We start from the raw sequence: 19386 nt of genomic DNA, 5'->3' as shown, positions 1-19386 counted from the left end.
TTTTAAATTTTATCTTGGAATTGATATTTTATTCTTCTCAAAAGCCTCTGGTTTCAGTTTTTTTTAATTCCAAGTAATACTGGCACGACATCAACACCTCATCAGCTGCTTATTCCCAGATCTCAGCAGACTAGCTTCTCTCTGCTTTTGTCACAGTGTCCAATTAAGTGTCTAACCAAGACTCTAAGTCCTCAGTATCTGCTTTCACAATCGGCAGCTCAGTCAGTGTCCCTTTGACTTCTGTGCTCTTCTCTGTGAAGCTTCAGGTTGTAAGTAACATAATTCAACTCTGGTTCTTACTTGAAGTACGCGAGACTACCACAGAATGCCTAGAGTGGAGGCAGTGTGGAACACGGACGCGGGAGAGACAGGCCCCGCACCTTGCTCCTGCCCGTCTCCTACTGGGCCCAGGAGCACAGGGCTCCCTCGGCCTCCGGCTGCTGTACAGGACCGGGGACTGCTCTGGCAGGGAAACCACGCACACTTCAGCTTCCACCGTGGAGGGCAGGGATATGGACGGCCTCTGGTCACAACCTCTCCAGCGCGCGAGAGGACGCCACAACAGGGATGCAAGCACTTTGGAAGCTCTCCGTTGCGGTCCCACACGGCAGGTGTCAGGTGTTCTCCCTGTCCGCTGAAAGTGCTCTTCATCCTCTCCAGCACTAAGTCGCCGCTGCTCAGCAGGCCCGGGAAAAGGAGGCTGGGTGAGGCGGGGCGCTGACCCCTCCTCTGGGGGAGTGGGCTCAGGGCTCTCCCGGCTCTGCCTAGCCTCTGAACGAACCCGAACCTCCAGGTTGCGTCCTGTCCTCACAACGTGAGGAGACTGCATCAGTAATTCCTTTGGTGTTGTCGAGGTCTTCTTTTTCAAAGACTAACAGAAAAACATCCCTTGTCCCAGGGGCATCTCCCACGGTTACCTTAAATATAATACTTTCCCTTAAACTCCGCCCGTAACTGTCCCCCCTGCTCCATCACGAGATGTTCTGAAAAGTCTTTCATCTTTCACTAAGCAATATGATGTTTCCATCTGAAATTTAAAATCTCTTTAAAGGGGTACAGGCTTCTTTGTATCTGTTGGCTGAGCCCACGTTGCAGCAGCAGAGTTTTTGACAGGCTTCTGAGATAAATATAGGTACCTGTCGCTGCAGGAGCCTGTAGATCTAAATAATGAAAGAGGGAGGAAGAAAATAATGCATGCAGCATTGCTACCATTTTTCAGAGGTGCCCGTAGCTCAGACAATGATATTTTTATTAAGTTTAGATTATTTACACAGAAAACTTCATAAGAACAAACCAAAGTGAAAGATACCTCTTTTACTTCTTCACAGCTGGTGACCTGAGTTGCCATGTGTCCATTATCTTGTTTAAAATTTAGACCAGGGTTGACCCAAAATAAACTCCTAACGATACAGGAGAGAGCTAATGAGATGAGTGTTTGAAATCTGGGCCTGAGGACCAGCATGTGAAACAGGCCTTGAAAAGAGAGAAATGGCTAAGTCAGTCCTAGATGAACTGGACACTTTGAGTCAGGAGTTTTACTGTGTGTCCCAGGCCTCCTGATAACCAGGATGGCAGTGGCAGGCCCGGAAACAGTTCCAGAGCCTGTTTCATGGGCATGGGTTCGGGTGGTGAATGGCTCTCCAAACCCCTTCCTGGTAGCCCAGTGGACTTTCACTGTCTCCCCCTTTCCCTCCTGAATCTGTAGGTTCAGCACTCTCCTGTGGTCCAGCCTCCATCCCACCCCACACTCTGGTTTCAGGACAGAGGAACTCAGATTTTCTCAAATGACTCCCAAATACTAAATTTGATCTGATCTTCCTACTTGAGTTGAGACATTTTTTACTTTACCTGCTTTGTACCTGGTGATGATATCTACACTTCCAGCTGTAATGGGTAAATACTTTGAGATTATTGGTATGTTGTCTATTTTCAGGAGTCTGAGACAATTTTTGAATGGCTATTTATTGAGCTCTGCCTCAGTGTTCTGCCCAGTAGGGAAGAGACATACTGGAATGAACTGCGTCTTTCTACTGAAAAGATTTAGAAAAATAAACGCTGTTCAGAATACATATGTGGGAAGTGGAAATGACTTATTTATGATCATCCGTCTTTTCCTGGCGATTACTATTCATAACAAAAAGTAGCATGATTAAGTAACACTTTAGATCCAATGAAAACAAGGCTTCTTTGTTTCATTATGCTATCACCTTCAAGGCATAGGTTAGGATTATATGAGAAAAATAAAATGATAAAAGAGCAACTGACTGGTTCCCTCAGTCTTGCTGTTAAGATCAGACTTCAGCTTCTGGATCTGTTTTGACCACACCAGGATTTGTCTGCCCTGAGGCTGAGCCCACGAACTGCCCCGTGGGACTTGCACTGCCTTCCATGTACGGTAGCCCTTACTCTCCTCCTGGGGACCGTTCTGCAGCTCTCACCGTGGTGCCTTCTTATCTCCTGTAACCACAAACTACTTGCCCCGAAGTCTGATCCTTCTTTCAAAGGCACATTTTTACATTGCATTTCAGGTACCCCTCTATGCTACCCTGAATCCCTCTTCATTTCCTTGTTGTCTATAATATGCAACCCAATTCATAGGATGGCTTCCCATCCAACTCCCACCATATTGTCAGCCATTTACCAAACATTTGAGCTCCAGACACTTGTGTCAGTGGCCATGCCGATGACTCACCCATCAGTTAACTCCCTATTTCCTGGGCCATCAGAACTTTAAAGACCCTGTGTGTGCCATCTCAGATGCTAACTGTCTGGACCAAGCCCTTTATCAGGTCATTATCTGATAATCCCTCCATTATTAACTGCGTCATTTGACTCTTCAGAGACTGAGACCCATCCCTTATTATGTCTTCCAGGCCATCATCAGGGAAACCACATAATTTACTGTCCAATACGGCGTTCTTTTGCAAGTGAAAGTGGAAACTCTAATAATCACATGAGCATGCTCCTGGGAAGACACACTAGCTTCCATAGGCTGCCCAGCAATCTTCCTTGCCTATCCAAGCTGTTGGTGGCCATCTGAACCCCTCTTGTCCCACCCCCTTAGTTCTCTTGGACTCCTCTCCTACATGAGACCCCAGAGCTCCAAACTGAGCTATGTGGCCACTTGCCTTTTCCTGCCCTGGAACCTGAAGACTGGCTTATTTACACTCCCTTACAGGGGATTGCCCTTAAACAGTTTCTTTAACCACCTCTTTTTCCTTTTCCTCTCAAAAATAATTCTTCATTTTTACTGCTCTCAGGGGCTATCTTTCTACTCAATCCTGACACTTCTCTCCTAGAAAAAGAGCTAGAATCCTCCACCCAGAGCATGAAACTCCTTCATCTTCCCATTTTTCACTTTTCTTTACAATTTTGTTCCTAATATACCTGTTCTTGGTGCCTTAAATCTTAAAAATGAATGATGTTCCTGCTCAGCTGCCTGTGGGTTAGCGATTCCTCTCCTTCACTCACACTAAACCCTGTGCATGGCCACTCACCTTCCACGAGGGCCGAGTCTCCTGTTGAGGTGTCTGACCCAGGAGCTGAGAACCTCAGGAAGGAAGGGCTGTGAATTACTCGGCTCAGTAGCCTGAGGCCTGGCGGGAGTTTTCCGTAGGTGTCTGCTGAAGGACTGAATGTGGGCAGGCGATCAGTATTCTCAGTGTTCTTTCTTGGTGGTCTTATTTATAAAGGGCAAGAGAAACAAACTTCAGAGCAATTTATGTCCTCGGCTAATTAAACAAAGGCTGTGTGCTTTCTCTTATCGGCAAAGTCAACAAACAAATTTGTTTGTCTGGGGAACTGAATTCACAGACTTCTTGAGTTTAAAGTTTATCTTTAATACTCTCATGGGGAAACACATTTTAGCTGATCTGGTTGAACATTTTTAAAGGGTAAATAATAAATTAAAATTATTACTCAGGCCCTGAGATTTTAATTTTTTATTATGCTTTGATATAAAGTCTTAATTTCTTGTTTAATTGGATGAATGCATTACTGTCAGCCCTATGGCTTGAATAATGTGTTTCTTTTAGAGTAGGTCAAAGACAGGGATTTTTTTCTTTTTTTGGTACCGGGGATCAAACTAGGGTCCTTGTGCTTGTGCAGCAGGCAGCAAAACCACTGAGCTAAATCTCCGGCCCCAAAGATAGGGATTTTTAAAAAAATTATTATTATTTTTATTCTTGTTCTTTTATTGGTACATTTTAGGTATACAATACATTTACATTTATCATTGGGTGCTTGTACCTGTACATGATGTATCTTGGTTCTTATTTTTTTCCCCATTCCTAGCCCTCCCTTCACCCCCTCCACCCTTCCCTATTTACACAGACATCATTTCCATTTTTTTTTTCTTTTCTCATAATTTTTCCTTTCCTTCCCTTCCTTTCCCCTTCCCCTCCCTTCACCCCTACCTCTTTGGACCTTTTTTCCTATTTCAAATTATCAATTATTCATTTTAATCATTTTAATCCTTATTTACACTTTCAGTTTCTCACACTAGAGAAACTATTCGGTATTTACACGTGTATCCTATTTATTTCACTTAAGAGGATGGCCTCGATATGCATCCATTTAGCTATAAATGACTCTGGTTTCTTGTTCTTTATGGCTGAGTACTACTCCATTTTATAAAAAAACCCCACATCTTCTTTATCCAGTTTCTAGTTGATGGGCACTTGGGCTGTTTCCAAGCTTTAGCTATTACGAACTGTGCCGCTATAAACATGGGTGCACATATATCGCTGTGGCATGATTCTTTTAATTCTTTTGGGAAGATACCCAGCAGGGGAATAGCTGGGTCATATGGGACCTGTAGTCCTAGTTCTTTGAGGTATCTCCATACTGACTTCCACAGTGGTTGCACCAGTCTGCACTCCCACCAGCAATGGAGAAGGGTTTGTTTCTCCCCACACCCCCGCCAGCATTTGTTATTTGTTGATTTCTTGATAGCAGCCATTCTTTCTGGGATGAGGTGGAATCTCAGTGTTGTTTTCATCTGCATCTCTCGAATGACCAGTGATGTAGAACATTTTTTCATATATTTATTTGCTGCTTTTACTTCTTTGTCTGAGAAATGCCTGTTCATTTCAGATGCCCATTTTTGAATTGGCTCTTTGAATTTGTGGGGTCTGATTTTTTTCAGTTCTTTATATATTCTAGATAGTAGTCCTTTCTCTGAGGTAGAGCTGCTAAAAAATTTTTCCCACATTGTAGGTGGTCTCTTAGCTCTGTTGACGATTTCTTTTACAGTGCTGAAGCTTTTTAATAAGATGAGATCCCAGTTGTAGATTCTTTGTGCTAGTTCCCGTGCTACTGAGGTTTTGTTCATAAAGTCTTTTCCTATGCCAATGTCTTCAAGAGTTCCACCTAACTTATCTTCCAGCAAGATTAGTGTTTCTGTTTTAATATTTACATCTTTAATCCACTTTGATCTTAGTTTAGTGCATGGTGATAGCTATGGGTCTAGGTTTAATCTTTGGCAGGTTGAAATCCAGTGTTTTCAACACCATTTATTAAATAGGCTATCTTTCCTCCAATGATGGTGGTTGGCTCCTTTGTCAAATATGAGGTGGCTGAGTATGTCTGGAGTTTGGAACTAGAAGAGTCCTAGAATTGCAAAAGCAATTCTAAGCAACAGAGACATGGCAGGGTGTATCACAATCCCCAACTTGAAGCTGTACTACAAAGCTACTGTGATAAAAACAGCATGGTACTGGCAAAGAAACAGACCTGAGAATCAGTGGAATAGATTAGAAGATGCAGAAGGATAGGGACTTTTAAAGAAAATAATCTGATTTTAGTTTTTAAAAAGTTTATTTTTACTTTAATGTAATACAAGTAGATATTAATAAAGAAAATATAAAAGTCATTGTATGAAAATATATTTTCCATAACAAAAATAATTAGAGAATAACAATGGTAAATACATTGTGTATCACGATCCTAAAACACTATAGCTTCATTTGCTAATCTAACTCTCAACTCATTTCCTAATAGTACTATATCTTTTTTGCATAAAATATTTTAATTATCAACAAAGTATCTCACACTTGGTATAATTTTGACCAATTTCTTCCTATTTCACAACATCTATTATACTTTTTGGTCCTTATTTACACTTTTAGTTTCTCACACCACAGAGATAATGCAATATTTGCACTTGTGTTCAATTTATTTGACTGAAGAGTATGGTTTCTGGGGCCAGGGATTTAGCTCAGTGGTTCCACTGCCTCCGCCTGCCTCACAAGTACAAGGCCCCGAGTTCAATCCCCAGTACCAAAAAAAAAAAAAAAAAAAAGAGTATGGTTTCAAGGTGCATCTGTTTACCTATAAATGTCTCAAGTTTATCCTTCCTTATGGCTCAATAATACTTCATTATATTTAAAAAACACATGTTTTTATCTATTCATAATTTGATGGGCATTTGAGTTGTTTCCAAGATTTAGCTCTTACAAATTGTGCTGCTATAAACATGGGTGTGCATATATGGCTGCGGTATGATGCTTTTAACTCTTTTGGGAAGATCCACAGAAGGGGAATAGCTGGGTCAAATGCGACTTCTAATCCTAGGTTTTGAGGAATTTACACACTGATTTCCACAGTGGTTGCACCAGTCTATACTCCTACCAACAGTAGAGAAGGATTCCTTTTTCCACTAGCACTTGTTGGTTGCTTTCTTGATAGCAGCCATTCTTTCTAGAGTAAAATGGAATCTCAGTATTTAAATTTGTATTTCTCAAAGGACCAGTGATGAACATTTTTTCATATATTTATTTGCTGTTTCTACTTCTTCATCTAAGAAATATGTATTTATCTCAGATACTCATTTTTGAATTGTGTCTTTAAATTTGGGAGGCTGATTTTTTTCAATTCTTTTTTTTCAATTCTTTTATTGGTACATTTTAGGTATACAACACATTTATATTTCTCATTGGGAACTTGTACCTTTACATGATGCGTCTTGGTTCTTATTTTTTCCCATTCCCTGCCCTCCCTTCACCCCCTCCACCCTTCCCTATTTACAAAGACTTTATTTCCATTTCTCATCATTTTTCCTTTCCCTTCTTTCCTTTCCCCTGCCCCTCCCACTAGCCCTACCCCTTTGGACCTTTTTCTTCCTAGTTTTTTTTTTTAGTACCAGGGATCAAACTTGGGTCCTTGTGCTTGCGAGGCAGGCAGCGGAACCACTGAGCTAAATCCCCAGGCCCTCAATTTTTTGTATGTTCTAGATATTAGTCCTTTACAATTTTTTCCCACCCTGTGGGTTTTCTTTTCATTCTTTGGTGATGTCTTTTGTGTGGAAAAGCTTTTTAATAAGATGAGATCCCAGTTGTTGATTCTTCCTAGTATTCCCATGTGGTCTGGGTTTTGTTCATGAAGTCTTTGCCAACCCCTGTGACCTCAGGCATTCTACCTAACCTTTATTCCAGCAGATTCAATGTTTCTGTTTTAATATTTAGATCTTTGATCCAGTTTGATTTTAGTTTAGCGCATAGTGAGAGACATGGATCTAGTTTTAGTCTTCAGCATGTAGAAAGCCAGTTTTTCCAGCACCATTTATTAAAGAGGGTATCTTTCTTCCAGTGAACGTGTTTGACCCCTGTGTCAAAGCTAAAGTGGATGAGTGTTTGTGGTTCTTTCCACATCTTCTAGTCTGTTCAGCTGATCCTCAGATCTACTTTTTTTTGCCAGTACCATGCTATTTTTTAAAAAATTGATTTTATTGGTACATTTTAGGTGTACAGTATAGTGACATTCATCATTGGAAATTTGCAACTTTACATAATCTCTCTTGGTTCTTATTTTTCCCCCTTCCCCTGCCCTCCCTTCAACCCCTCCATCCCTCCCTATTTACAAAGACTTTGTTTCCATTTTTTTCATTTGCTCATATTAATTCCATTCTCTTCTTTCCTCTCCCCTACCCCTCCCAATTCCCCTTCCCCTTTGCCCCTTTTCTTCCTATTTCACAATTATCTATCATACCCTTTAGTCCTTATTTACACTTTCAGTTTCTCACACTAGAGAAACTATTTGGTATTTACATGTGTGTGCGATTTATTTCACTTAAGAGTATGGCCTTAATGTGCATCCAATTAGCTATAAATGTCTCTAATTTCTCATTTTGAATGGCTGAGTAGTACTCTATTTTATTAAAAAACCCCTACATTTTCTTTATCCAGTCTCCATTTGATGGGCATTTGGGCTGCTTCCAACTTGGCTACTAAAAATTGTACTGCTATGAACATGGGCACACATATATCACTGTGGTATGATTCTTTTAATTCTTTTGGGAAAGTACCTAGCAGGGGAATAGCTAGGTCAAATGGGACTTCCAGTCCTAGTTCTTTGAGGTATCTCCACACTGATTTCCACAGTGCTTGCACCAGTCTACACTCCCACTAGCAGTGGAGCAGTGTTTGTCTTTCCCCACAGCCCCACCAGGATTTGTTATTCATTGATTTTTTGATAGCAGCCATTCTTTTTGGAGTCAGGTAGAATCTCAACATTGTTTTCATTTGCATTTCTTGAATGACCAGTGATATTGAACATTTTTTCATATGTTTATTTGCTATTTCTACTTCTTTGAGAAATGTCTGTTCATTTCAGATGCCTATTTTTCAATGGGTCTTTAAATTTGGGAGGTCTGATTTTTTTTAAGTTCTTTATAGATTCTAGATAGTAGACCTTTGTCTGAGCAATGGCAGGTGTAAATATTTTCCCACATTGTGGGTTGTCTCTTCACTCTGTTGGTGGTTTCTCTTCCTGTGCAGAAGCTTTTTAATAAGAAGAGATCCCACTTGTTGATTGTTTGTACTAGTTCACAGGCAATTGAGGTTTTGTTCATAAAATCTTTTACTACACCAATGTCTTCAAGAGTTCTACCTAACTTCTGTTCCAGCCTGTTCAGTGTTTCTGTTTTAATATTTAGATCTTTAATCCATTTCAATTTTAGTTTAGTGCATGGTGAGAGATATAGGTCTAGTTTTGATCTTTGGCAAGTTGAAATCCAATTTTTCCAGCACCATTTATTAAAGAGGCTATTTTTCCTCCAGTGAGGGTGTTTGGCTCCTTTGTGGAAGATGTGGTAGCTGAATGTGTCTGGAATTGTTTCTGCATCTTCTAATCTGTTCCACTGGTCCTCCGGTCTGTTTCTTTGCCAGTACCATGCTGTTTTCATCACAGTAGCTTTGCAGTATAATTTCAAGTTGGGGGTTGTGATACCCCCTGCCATGTCTCTGTTGCCTAAAAGTGCTTTTGCTGTTCTAGGTCTCTTCTTGATCCAAATGAATTTTTGTATTGTTTTCTCAAGGTCCATGAAGTATGCTGCTGGGATTTCAATTGGGATTGCATTGAATCTATATAGCAGTTTTGGAAGTATAGCTATTTTCACTATGTTGATTCTTCCTACCCAGGAGCAAGGGATGTCTTTTCATTTTCTGATATTGTCTTCAATCTCTCTCTTCAGAGTGCTATAATTTTCAGAGAAGAGGTCTTTGATTTCATTTGTTTGGTTGATTCCTAGGTATTTCAGTCTTTTGGATGATATTGTAAATTGTTTGCCCTTTTTCTCTCTCAGTGAGTCTGTTGTTTGTGTAGAGGAAAGCTATTGATTTTTGTGTGTTGACCTTGTATCCCTCTACTTTATTGAATTTGGTCATTAAGTCTAGAAGACTTTTGGTGGAGTTCTTGGGGTCTTCTATATAGAGTATCATGTCATCTGCAAATAATGACAATTTGACTTCTTCATTTCCTATCTTTATTCCTTTTATTTCTTTCTCTTGTCTAATTGCTATGGCTATTCTTTCCAAGAATATACTGAACAGGAGTGGTGATAGGGGACATCTTTGTCTTGTTCCTGATTTTAGTGTGAAGGATTTCAGTTTTTGACCATTTAGCATGATATAAGCTGTTGATTTTTCATAGATGGCTTTTTATCAGATTGAGGTAGAGATTTTTTGTAGGGTTCTTGTTATAAATATGTGTTGGATTTTGTCATATGCTTTTTCTGCATCTATTGAGATGATCCTATGGTTTTTGTCTTTGACTCTATTGATATAGTGTATTACATTGATTGATTTGCGTATGTTGAACCATCCTTGCTTCCCCGGGATGAATCCCACTTGGTTAGGGTGTATGATCTTCTTGATGATCTTCTGCATTCTATTTTCTAGTATCTATGCATGTGTGTTCATTAGTGAGATTGGCCTATAGTTCTCTTTTTTGGTTGGGTCATTTTCTGCTTTGGGGATCAAGGTGATGCTCACTTCCAGGAATGAATTCAGGAGTATTGCTTCCCTTTTAATTTCATTGAAGAGTGTAAACATTAGTGGCAATAGTTCCTCCCTAATGTGTTATAGAATTCAGCAGTGAATCCATCAGGACCTGGGCTTTTCTTAGTTGGCAAGTTTTTAATTACATTTTCAACTTCATTGATTGACATTGGGTTGTTTAGAATTTTTAGGTCTTCTTCATTCAAATTTGGTAATTCCTATTTATCTAGGAATCTGTTCATTTCTTCTGTGTTTTCCATCTTTTTGGCATATAAGTTCTTGAAGTAGGTATTGATGATCCTCTGGATTTCTTCTGGGTTCATTTTAATTTCATCCTTTTCATTCCTAATTGCATGGATTTGGGCCTTTTCTTTCCTTTTTCTGACAAGGTTGGCTGAGGGTTTGCTAGTTTTGTTTATTCTTTCAAAGAACCAACTCTTGGCTTCATTGATTTGTTGTATTGTTCTCTGTGTCTCCATTGAATTGGTTTCTGCTCTGTTCTTTATAATTTTCTCCCTTGTATGAGCTTTGGCTTTGTCCTGCTCCTCTTTTTCTAGTAGGTTGAGGTTCAGCATTGGGTTGTTTAATTGGGCTCGTTCTGTTTTCCTAATATGAGTATTCACTGCTATGAATTTCCCTCATAAGACTGCTTTCATTGTGTCCCATAGGTTCTGATATGTTGTAATGTCATTGTCATTTAATTGTAGGAACTATCTGATTTCTTCTTTAATTTCCTCTGTGACCCATTGTTTATTAAGAAGTGTGTTGTTCATTTTCTATGTGTTTATGAAATTTTTGCAGTTCCTTTTGCTGTTGATATACAATTTCATTTCACTATGGTCTGCAAATATACAGGGGATAACTTCAATTACTTTGCACTTACTTAAACATGTTCTATGAGCGAGTATGTGGTCTATTTTGGAGAACGACCCATATGCAGCTGAAAAGAATGTGTATTCTGATTTTGTGGGGTGGAACACTCTGTAGACATTTGTTAAATTCATTTGTTCAAGAATTTGATTGAGTTCTACTCTTTCATTGCTTATTTATTTTCTAGTTGATCTATCTATTTCTGGCAGTGGGGTATTGAGGTTTCCCAGTACTACTGTATTAGTGCTTATTTGATTTTTCATGTCCGTTAGTATTTGTTTAGTATAGTTGGGTGCACTAGTGTTTGGTGCATAGGTATTTATGATTGTCATCTCTTCCTCTTGGATTGTTCCCTTTACAATGATGTAGTATCCTTCTTTGTCTCTCTTAATCAGTGTTGGTTTGAAATCCACTTGATCTCTAAAGAGGATAACTACTCCTGCTTTTTGGGGGGTTCCTGTCACATGGAGTATTGTTTTCTACTCTTTAACTTTCAGTCTATGAGTTTCTTTTTGAATTAAGTGTGTTTCTTGTATACAGCATATTGTTGGATCTTGCTTCTTGACCCATTCTGCCAGTCTATTTCTTTTGATTGGTGAATTGAGACTGTTAACATTGATGGTTATAACTGATATGCATTGACTTATCATTGTCATGACTTTTTCTTTTTGTTGGATTCTCTCTCTTTGCATTTAATTTCTTGTCATGCCAGATGAATTTATTCTGCTGGGCTTCCTGGGGTTTTGATCCTCATTGTCTTTTCCTAGGATATTGTCTAAGATTTTTTGGAGTGCTGGTTTGGTATTCATGAAGTTCCTAAGGTGCTCTTTGTCATGAAAGTATCTTATTTCTCCATCCATTTTGAAAGATAGTTTTGCAGGGTACATCAATCTGGGTTGGAGGCTGTTTTCCTTTAGAGCTTGAAATGTATCACTCCAAACTCTTCTTGCCTTGAGGGTTTGCATTGAGACGTCTGCTGTGATTCTGATGGGCTTTCCTTTGTATGTGATTTGTTTCTTTTCTCTAACTGCTTGTAGAATTTTGTTCTTCTGTTGGGTTTCTGGATTCTTAACTATTATATGCCTATGTGTAGATTTTTTTGATCAAGGCTAGCTGGAGTCTTGTATGCCTCATTTATCTGTATGTCATGTTTTCCAGTTTTCTTCTTTTATTTTTTTGTATCAGGAATGGAACTCAGGTCCTTGTTCTTGGGGGGCAGGTACCAGAACCACTGAGCAAAATCCCCAGCTATATGTCAAGTTCTTTCCCCCTGCTTAGGAAGTTTTCTTTCATCACTTCTGTGAACAGTTTTTTTTTATGTCATCTGCACTCTCTCCTCTTTCTTCATTGACCCTATTCAGTCTTATGTTATTCTTCTTTGCATTGTTTAGCAGCTGCTGGATTGATTTCTCCTGTTCCCTTACAATTTTAAAGCAATTTTTCTTTTCTTGGTCACTAATTGCAATCTTTTCTTCTATATCTGAAATTCTGTCCTCACATTGCCTCCTTCTGCTGTGCAGTCTTTTGATGGAGTTTTTAATCTCCTGGAAATCTGTTTGCGTTTGTTTTATGAATTCCATTAGTTTCCTATGTTGGGATTCCATCATGTTCCTCAGCTCCTCTATTTTTTTATCTGTGTCCTCTCTAGATTTATTAATCATGTCTTGCACTATGGGTCCAATCTCTGCTGTTATCTGAGAAATTATTTCTCATTTCATTTTTTCCGGATTCTCTTTCATTGCCAGTTCGGGGAGTCCAGGTGGTTGAGTATCAGATGATTCCATCTCATTTCCCTTAGGGTTTGGTTTAGGTGATCTGGAAGTTTGGTTTTTCGACTTGTGTAGGTGTCTTCTCATTTCAATTAGTGTGTGTGTGGGGGGGGTGTGCTGCTGATCCCCTTGTGGCTCACCTCCTTGGTGCTGGGGGCAGCTCTGGTCCTTGGTGCTGGGGCTCTTTGTTTTGTTTGTTTGTTTGTTTAAATCACAGTAGCTCTGTTGTATAATTTCTAGTCAGGGATTGTGATGCCTCCTGCCTTGCCTTTGTTGCTCACAATTGTTTTTGCTATTGTAGGTCTCTTCTGATTCCAAATTAATTTTAGGACTGTTTTCTCTAGTTCTGTGAGTTATGCTAATAGTATTTTGATTGGGATTGCATTAAAGCTGTTTAACAATTTTGAGAGTATGGCCATTTTCACTATGTTGGTTCTTCCTACCCATGAGGAAGGGATATCTTTCCTTTTTCTGGTATCTTCTTTGATCTCCTTTTTCAGAGTACTGTAGTTTTCAATGTAAAGATCTTTTACTTCTTTTGTGAGATTGATCCCTAAGTATTTCATTTTTTATGCTATTGTGAAGGATTTTATTTCACTAATTTCTCTCTCAGGGAGTTTGTGTACAGGAATTCTATTGATTTTTGAGTGTTCACTTTGTATCCAGCTATGCTACTGAATTTGGTTATTAAATCTAGAAGTCTTTCAGTGGAGTTTTTGGTGGCTTCTATGTAGTGTATCATGTCATCTACAAATAATGATAATTTAACATCTTCCTTTCCTATCTTTATTCATTTTATTTCTTTCTTTTGTCTAATTGCTGTGGCTTATGTTTCCAGAGCTATATTGAATAGGAGTGGTGATAGTGGACATCCTGGTCTTGTTCCTGATTTTAGAGTGAAAGCTTTCAGTTTTTGACCACTTAGTATGATGTTAACTGTTGGTTTGTCATAGATGGCTTTTATCAGACTGAGGTAAAGACCATCTATTCCAATTTTCTGTAGGTTTTTTTTTTTTAATCACGAATGGGTGTTGAACTTTGTCAGACGCCTTTTCTATGTCTATTGAGATGATCATGTGATTTTTATCTTTGGGCCGGTTAATATGGCATATTACATTTATTGATTTGTATATGCTGAACCATCCCTGCATCCCAGGTATGAATCCTACTTGGTCATGGTGTACAATCTTTTTGATGATTTGCTGCATTCTGTTTGCCAGTATCTTACTGAGGATTTTTATGTCCATGTTCATTAGGGAGATTGGCTTGTAGTTTTCTTTTTGCAGGGTCTTTCTCTGGTTTTGGTATCATGGTATTACTTGCTTCCAGAAATGATTTTAGGAGTATCACTTCTCTTTCAATTTCATTGAAGAATTTGAAGAGTAGTGGTATTAGGTCATCTCTAAGTTTCTTTTAGAATTCAGCAGTCAAACCATCGTGACTTGGGCTTTTCTTTGTTGGTAAATTTTTAATCACATTTTGAATTTCATTGACTGATATTGGATTATTTAGAATTTTCATATGTTTTTGATTCAGCTTTGGTAATTCACATATATCTAGGAATCTGTCCATTTCTTCTGAGTTTTCCCATCTTATAGTACAGGTTCTCAAAGTAGGTATTTATGATCTCAATTTTTATAGGATCAGTTGTGATTTTACCCTTTGCATTCTTAATTGTATGAATTTGAGTCTTTTCTTTCCTTTTTGTGATAAGGTTGGCAAAGGTTTTATCAATTTTATTTAATCTTTCAAAGAACCAGCTGTTCAATTCATTGATTCTTTGTATTGTTTTCTTCGTCTCAATTGTATTAATTTCTGCTCTGATCTTTATAATTTCCTCCCTTGTAGGAGTTTGGGGCTTGACTTGTTCTTCATTTTCTAGATGTTTGAGGTTCCACATTAGGTTTTTATTTGAGCTTGTTCTGCTTTCCTGATGTGAGAATTTACTGCTCTAAATTTTCCTCTTAGGATTGCTTTCATTGCATCACATAAGTTCCAATATGTTGTATCGGCATTATCATTTACTTGTATATACTGCTTAATTTCTTCTTTAATTACATCTGTGACTCACTGCTTGTTTAGGACGGTTTTATTTAATTTCCATTTGTTATGCAGTTTTTTGGTTTCTTTTGCCATTGAGTTCCAATTTCATTGCACTATGGTCAGATAATACGCATGGGATAATTTCAGTTCCTATGGATTTACTTAAGCATGTTCTATCAGCTAGTATGTGGCCTATTTTGGAGAACATCCCATGTGCAGGTGAGAAAAATATATATTCTGATGTTGTGGGGTGGAACACTCTATAGACATCCACTAAGTCCATTTATTCAAAGGTTTGGTTCAGTTCTGATATTTCTTTGTTGATTTGATTTTTTTTTGTCTAGTTGATCTGTGTCTTTGTGACAGTTGGCTATTGATGTCCCTCATTATAATTATAGTAGGGCTTGTTTGATTTTTCATGTCCATTAACATTTGTTTTACATAGTTGGGCACACTGGTATTTGGTGTATATATATTTATGATTGTTATCTGTTCCTCTTGGATTGTTCCCTTTTTAAGAATGTAGTGACATTCTTTGTATCTCTTAATCAGTCTTGGCTTGAAATCCACTTTGTCTACAAATAGAACAGCTACCTCTCCTTTTTTTCTGGGTTCCTGTCTCATGGAGTATTGTTTTCCATCCTTTGACTTTCAGTCTATGAATTTCTTTTTGAGTTAAATGTGTTTCCTGTATGCAGCAAATTGTTGGATCTTGTTACTTGATCCATTCTGTCAGTCTGTTTCTTTTGATTGGTGAGTTGAGACCCTTTACATTGATGGTTATGACTGAAATGTGTTAGCTTATCTTTGTCATATTATTTTCCTGCTGTTGGCTCCCTGTCTTTCCCCTCTGTTTAATTCCTTGCCCTGCCTGGTGGATTCTTTCTATTGGTATTCTTGGACTTGTGGTCTTCATTGTCTCTTTCTAAACTATCTTTCAGGGAATTTTGTATAGCTGGTCATGAATTTCTTCAGTTGTTGTTTGTCATGGAAATATTTTATTTCTCCATTGAATTTGAAAGATAATTTTGTAGGGTACATCAATCTAGGTTGGAGGTTGTTTTTTTTCAGAACCTGAAATACTGCTCCTTGACTTACGGGTTTGTGTTGAGAAGTCTGCTGTGATTCTGATGGGCTTTCCTTTATAGGTGATTTATTTTCTCTATGAGCTTTTAATATTTTGTTCTTTTGCTGAATTTCTGGGATCTTGATAATTATGTGCCTTGGTGTAGATTTATTTTGATAATGGCTAATTGGAGTTCTATGTGCCTCACTTATTTGTGGGTCACATTCATTTTCTGTGTTTGGGAAGTTTTCTGCTGTTACTTCTTTTAACAGGCTTTTTATGGCATTTGCACTATCTCCAACTTTCTCATTGACCCTGAACACTTTTATAGTGTTCTTCTTGGCATCACCTTGAAATTTTTGGATTGATTGTTCATCATCCCTTGCCATTTTTAAGATATCTTTCTTTTCATGGTCATTACCTGCCATCCTGTCTTCTAGTTCAAAAATTTTGTCCTTACCTTTGTTCAATATATTGCATATACTTTCAATGGAATTTTTAATCTCCTGGATATCTGTTTGAATCTGTTTCATGAATCCTATTTCATTCCTATGTTGGACATTCATGATTTCCATCATTTTCCTAAGCTCCTCTATATTTCATTGAGGTTCATTGAGCATGTCTTTCATTTTGATCATTTCTTTTTTTACCTGAGAGATTATTTTCTCTATTACCCTATGCATCTATTTTCTTCTACTTCTATCATTTCAGAAAATTTAGGTGAGTGATTTCTGATTTCCTCTATTTCATTGTCTCTTGGACTTGTCCTACGTGGCGTGGAGGTCTGGAATTGCATAGTGCTTCTACATCTTGTCATTTTATATTTTTGACAATTTTATTTTGTTTCTGTGTTGATGCTTTTAAATTTCTGATGACAGATAGCTTTATCACTAGTATCAAGTCTTCCCTAGGAAATTTCTGTTTCTCAGAGATGTCTTCTGGGTATATGCGATTCTTGATCTTTGTGTCTGTCCCAAGATCTTACCTTCCCAATTTACTGAGGATCAGAAGTTGCTATTTATTTGGCTCAGCATCCAGTCCTTTGGTACCGGGCTATGGTGATAGTTATGGCCCCAGAGAATTGCAGTGTTGTCATACAAAGGAGAACAACTGATTACAACAGGTAGGACATCCTGACTAAGGCAGTACAATTAGCGACATCAATAGCATCAAGCACACCTAGAAACTGACAAACTGTGGTAACTATTAATTTGATCCTTTAGCTATAGAAGCAAGATCTACAGTTTTATAAAACAATCCAACATAAACCAGGAACTTGTATGCCATGAGTTTCCCCTTAGTGGAGTGATTTCACCCTCTGAGGGTGGGATTTAAGACAGATAGGGGTCAAAACAGAGAGATAGATGAAGGGAAATGTAGTAGAGGCATGGCTGGAGGACAACAGATGATCACCCAAGGTTTGGGAAACCAGACAAGAGGGCAGGAGAGAAAGTATGAAGGATAAAGCAAAAGAATATTGAAGTGAACCAGAAAGACAGGAGATAATTTTAACTCACATGAAAATATCATAAACTCAAGAGAAACAGTTGAGGAAAGAGAGAAAAAAAGATGAATAGAACAAGATGAAAATAAAGGGAAAAAACTAAACAAACAGGGCTGGGGATTTAGCTCAGTGGTGCTGAGCCTGACTCGCAAGTGCAAGGTCCTAAGTTTGATCCATGGTACCAGAAAAAAAATAAAAATAAAAAACTTTAAAAAAACTAAACCAATAAACAAAAACCAACCAGACAGAAAAATGAAACAAAAACAGCAAAGAATGAAAAAATAAAATTCCTCTGGAGTCCACTGTTCTGTGGTAGTGTCCAAGGCAAGTAGTGTCCCAAAACTGTGCTCTGTAACCCTCGTCAAGTCTGATCTTGTAGGATCTGAGGCCCATCTTCAGCCAGCAGTTTTTTGGATGTCTCCCTCTGCTCCCCCTCCAAGCCTTACTGTGGGTTGCTAGGGGGCTCTCAGGCAAGGACAGCCTGGGCTGCTCCTAGACCTGGGTACAGTTGGCTCCACTCAGTCTTTGCACAGCCTCCTCTGTTTCACCCCCACTGGCACCTCTCTATCTTGTCCCCGTTGCTTGTTGCAGGGCAGGTGTGTGGGGAGGGATGCTGCTCTGTTCCACTTGAATCTCCTCTCCAGCGGGTTAAGTGCTCTTGCTCAAATCTTGCACATGTCTGTGTCTTTCTCTTAAGCCACTGGGCACCACTCACTTCTTTCAGCTGCTCTGCAGTGCCTAACTTTGGAGCACATGTCAGAGAAAGAAAATAAGGGGTGGTCTGGTGGGCCTTCCACTGGGGAGGGAGCACTGTTCTGATCACTCAGCTCTGTGTTTGCCAGTGAAATCTGCTGCCCCGATGCAGTGTCCTTTGTGTAAAGGAGGACTAAAGAGACAAAAGGCCTTCTTTTCCAAATCTATGCTGTGTGGCTTGAGTTAGCTGCATCAGTTTCTTGGGGACTTCCCAGTGTGGCCATTCTTGCTTGACATTGCCCTTGCAGCCTGTAGCTCTGTGGGCTGATGCACTGTTTTATGATGTCTCTTGTCTATGTTTTACTTGATCTACTGGTCTATTATTTCAGATTGGTTTTGTCATCAGGATGTATGACCTTCCCTTTCTTCCAATTACCTGTGTTTTTAGTTGATTTTTCTCTGAAGAAGTTCAATAGGACTTCTCCTCCTTTCAGCCATTTGGTTTTAGTTTAAAGCAAGGTTTCCAGTTACTTCTTGATTCTGAGTAGGCATTTCTCCTCTCCTATGTTAAGTTTATTTTTTTTCCCATTAAGTTTATTGGTACATTTTAGGGATAAAATACAGTTACATTCATCATTGGGATCTTGTACCATTACATGAGTCTCTTGGATCTTATTTTTTTCCCCTTCCCTTACCCTCCCTTCACCCCCTCCACCCTTCCCTATTTGCAAAGACCTTGTTTCCATTTTTTTTCCTCTTTTCATATTTTTTCCTTTCCCTTTTTTCCCTTCCCCTACCCCTCCCAATTCCCCTGCTCTTTTAGACCTTTTCTTCCTCTTACACAATATCAGTTATACATTTTTTAAATTACAATAATAAGATCTAGGAGACATTGCCACAGATTGTACAGAATTTAAAAGGACATAGAAATCATATTACAAAAATCTTTTTGAAATAAATTTGACAACTTCTAAGAAGTACCTCGGAAGACAAATTAATGAAACTAACTCTGGAGGAACTATAACATTTGAATAGCACCTATTAAAGAAAGTATATTCCTAGCTTGAAAACCTACCTATATGACAACAGCAGGCTCATAAACATTTTAACTGATAAATTACATCAAACAATCAAAGCAGAAAAAAGAAGGAACACTTCTCCCCTCAT

The 19386-nt window shown here is 38.6% G+C and overlaps 1 protein-coding gene and 1 pseudogene across 2 annotated transcripts in view; both read left to right on the top strand.

The window, feature by feature from the left end:
- Positions 1–19386, top strand: part of Slc35f4 (solute carrier family 35 member F4) — a 275011-nt gene that overhangs the window by 97337 nt on the left and 158288 nt on the right. The gene's annotated exons all lie outside the window — the stretch shown is intronic.
- The window catches only part of LOC106008368 (lysine--tRNA ligase pseudogene), a 35504-nt pseudogene extending 16118 nt beyond the window's left edge, over positions 1–19386 (top strand). Inside the window, exon 3 of the transcript XR_015450906.1 lies at positions 1–19386. This exon is cut by the window's left edge and continues 8670 nt beyond it. The product of XR_015450906.1 is annotated as a lysine--tRNA ligase pseudogene (transcript).

The sequence above is a fragment of the Heterocephalus glaber genome, unplaced genomic scaffold (assembly GCF_053883595.1).
Source record: "Heterocephalus glaber isolate CG9 unplaced genomic scaffold, H.glaber_assembly_v1.0 deba00001118, whole genome shotgun sequence".
Taxonomy (NCBI): domain Eukaryota; kingdom Metazoa; phylum Chordata; class Mammalia; order Rodentia; family Bathyergidae; genus Heterocephalus; species Heterocephalus glaber.
Note: the sequence above shows the minus strand (reverse complement) of the source record. Positions and strands in the feature narration are given on the sequence as shown.